Below are 3,905 nucleotides of genomic sequence, written 5' to 3' on the forward strand. Positions count from 1 at the left end.
GTTGAGTGATGTATTTAATAAAAACTTGAGTGATAACTTTGCTTCAGTCCTGCAGGGTCGGTGAACTGCTGCTTAGGCAGCCTTACTGACAGTACTGACTTAGCATTAGTCTGGGAAGGTGTGGAACTGTGAAGGTGCTACGTTTTATTTTACATAAAAGTATGTGAATATGCAGATGAATTCAAATTTGTAACCTTTGTGAAAGGAATAAATCTGATTAAGAAGGGAATTTACAAACTTTGTATTCATGTTCACAGTAGAATGGGTATATAATTTTAGAGGGAAATATTCTTTATCTCTGGAGAATGTATACTCAGATTTTACAAATCACCTTTTAAAAACTGTCTCATTTAAGGAATAATTCACATGCAGCCCTAGGAAATAAAGACCTCCTCTCATTGTGTCACATCCTGCCTTCCTCCTGTCCACCTCGTGAAGTTCCTGCCAGCCTGCAAGGTTTATTTCTTGCCGTGTACCTGGCTCATCCCCCCCCCCCCCCCCCAGTACACTAACCATTAAAGCCGTCAGGCACTAGTTCCCACTGCTGGTTAGTCCTTAGGAAGTCGAGTCCTCAATCACAGGCTTTCGAGTTAATGTGTGTGGCTCAGTCCTGTCCGACTCTGCAGCCACATGGACTGTAGCCTGCCAGGCTCCTGTCAATGTGATTCCCCAGGCAAGAATACTGAAGTGGGCTGCTATTCCCTTCTCCAGGGGGTCATGGAAACTTAAAACAATCATACATAAGAGGAATACTAGATCCCAGGAGTAGGACTTCCTTGGTTGTGCTTTTTTAATAGCACAAGGCAAGAAAAAATGTAGCTGTGATTATAACTTGAATTCAAGTCCCTCCGCTGTCACTTAATTACCCGAAATAGGCTATAAACCTCTATCAGTCTCTTACCTGTTTGTTACATGGGGATGATAGTCTTTATCCAACAGGGCCTTTTAAATGAAATATTTCATTTATGCTGCTTACCGTAAGAAATGGCATTTGAAGCATCTTAGATTATCAAGGAAGAGGCTTCAAGGGTGAAAATAAGGTTTCTGGTCATTTTGAGCTACTCAATAGGGACTAGAGCCTGAATTAGGCCTTCCTTATAAAAGAGGTACAAGAGAAGAAGTCTGGAAAGAGATATATGAGGTCAGTGTAGCCTTGTTTTAACCTGAAACCTCCCTTTTCCTCACCTGTAGGGAGACCACGGCCTATGGGCAAAGAATCTTTAAATGGTTGGGAGAGGCACAGCGTGGATATCAGTTTTGTTAAACACATGAAAATCATGAAATTTAAATTTCCCCGTGTGTAAGTCAGGTTGGAAGGTAGCCATGCTCATTTGTTTACATCAACAGAGAGCAGTCCATGGCTGCCTTCTCGCTGCAACAGCAGAAGGGTAGAGAGACACAAACCACCCGGCTGGTGGAGGCTGACATGACTGGCCTTTATAGACAACGCTCGCTGACCGGCACTCTAGGGGTCAGTTCACTCATGGCTCTTTTCTTCTGACTGAAACAAGTTCTGCCACACTGGATGGATGTTTTCCTCAGTCCCAGGAAATGGGAACAACCATTTTATCAACTTATTGACCAGAGATATATTAGTACATCTTTTGTTACCTGGAATGTTTCAATATTCACTTCCATAACAAATTGCTGGCCACAGGTGGTCATTTCTGCAGAAATCCCTGGGTCAGTAATGTATTTACAATCACTCCGTGCCTGGGTGACTGTACATCTTGTCATTGCTCCCACTTACTACACCTCTGGGTGTGTGCACTAGTCTTCTCCCTCAGTGCCCTGCAAGCTCTGGCAGAGATCGTTTGCTTGACTGGTGACAAGCCTGGTACACTGTCAGTACTTTGGAAATTGAATGAGCAAAGTGAAATGTTTTAGGGTATCTCTATCCCAAAATATTCTTGGAAATACCGACTTTATCATTAATAATCTTTGTGGTTGGCAAAGCAGTTGTCACTGGCACACCAAACAGCAACACTTCAGTCAGACCTCATACAACCCCTCCTTCCTTGCATAATCTGATATATATATATATATATATGCAATTTTATAAGCCCTTTTTATAAGTAACATGCTGTGACATTTAAAGTGCCATCTCTTTCCTTGAATCCCAATGTGTTATTTTCAGGGAGATATCCGAACTGAAGGTCAAGGACTGATGATCATACTTATCTGGTATTTAAAAAAATAACTATTTTCCCAGTCAGATAATATTCTACTTCACCTTCCTTCACCAAATTCCCAGTCACATCTGTTTCAGTTCAGTCGCTCAGTTGTGTCCGACTCTTTGCGACCCCATGAATCACAGCACGCCAGGCCTCCCTGTCCATCAGCAACTCCCGGAGTTTACCCAAACTCATGTCCATCGAGTTGGTGATGCCATCTAGCCATCTCACCCTCTGTCGTCCCCTTCTCCTCCTGCCCCCAATCCCTCCCAGGATCAGGGTCTTTTCAAATGAGTCAAGTCTTCGCATCAGGTGGCCAAAGTATTGGAGTTTCAGCTTCAACATCAGTCCTTCCAATGAACACCCAGGACTAATCTCCTTTAGGATGGACTGGTTGGATCTCCTTGCAGTCCAAGGGACTCTCAAGAGTCTTCTCCAACACCACAGTTCAAAAGCATCAATTCTTCGGCACTCAGCTTTCTTCACAGTCCAACTCTCACATCCATACATGACCACTGGAAAAACCATAGCCTTGACCAGACGGACCTTTGTTGGCAAAGTAATATCTCTGCTTTTTAATATGCTGTCTAGGTTGGTCATAACTTTCCTTCCAAGGAGTAAGCGTCTTTTAATTTAACGGCTGCAGTCACCATCTGCACATATGTTTCAGTTCAGTCAGTTCAGTCGCTCAGTCGTGTCTGACTCTCTGTGACCCCATGAACCGCAGCCCGCCAGGCCTCCCTGTCCATCCCCAACCCAGGAGCTGACTCAGACTCATGCTCATGGAGTCGGTGATGCCACCCAGCCATCTCACCCTCTGTCGTCCCCTCCTCCTCCTGCCCCCAACCCCTCCCAGCATCAGGGTCTTTTCCAATGAGTCAACTCTTCGCATCAGGTGGCCAAAGTACTGGAGTTCAAGCTTCAGCATCAGTCCTTCCAATGAACACCCAGGACTGATCTCCTTTAGGATGGACTGGTTGGATCTCCTTGCAGTCCAAGGGACTCTCAGGAGTCTTCTCCAACATCACAGTTCAAAAGCACATCTGTTTAGGGACCACTAATAAAATGCAGGAGGTTTTTAATAGTAGAGGAACACTATGTAAGTTGTGGCCATCATGTGCAAGTTGCTCATGTTCGACTCATCGTGACCCTTCCCCCACCACTCCCCACCGCACTGACTGTAGCCCACCAGGCTCCTCTGTCCATGGGACTTCCCAGGCAAGAATACTGGAGTGGGTTGCCATTTCCTCCTCAAGGGGATCTTCCCAACCCGGGGACTGAACGCATGTCTCTTTGAGTCTCCTGCATTGGCAGGCAGATTCTTTACTACTATGCCACCTGGGACGCCCTAACATGAGGTAAATTAAAGATGGCAGAGGAAATTACAGGCTGAATTCCCTGACAGCTCTTGACTTCACTGTCTTGAAATCTAAAAATTGCCATCTAATACAGTGACAGCTTTCAAGACTTAGATTGTTCCTTGCTTCTAAAAATGTTATATTTTCTCCATAGGAAAATTAGTTTTTTTCTGTCAATAGTAAATAATCAAATTATGCAAGACTCATCTCCTCTTCAGTGAGCAAGTGAGTCCTCCCTTTCAGAGATCTTCACAGATCCCTCAGTTGCTATCCTGCCACTATATAAGTGATGGTTATTCAATTGAGTTTTTCTGCATAAATAGTTCTTTAATCCTGAAAGGAAGCAGTATGATGGGACAGACACAGTCAACAG

The sequence above is a fragment of the Cervus elaphus genome, chromosome 30 (assembly GCF_910594005.1).
Source record: "Cervus elaphus chromosome 30, mCerEla1.1, whole genome shotgun sequence".
In the NCBI taxonomy this organism is placed as follows: domain Eukaryota; kingdom Metazoa; phylum Chordata; class Mammalia; order Artiodactyla; family Cervidae; genus Cervus; species Cervus elaphus.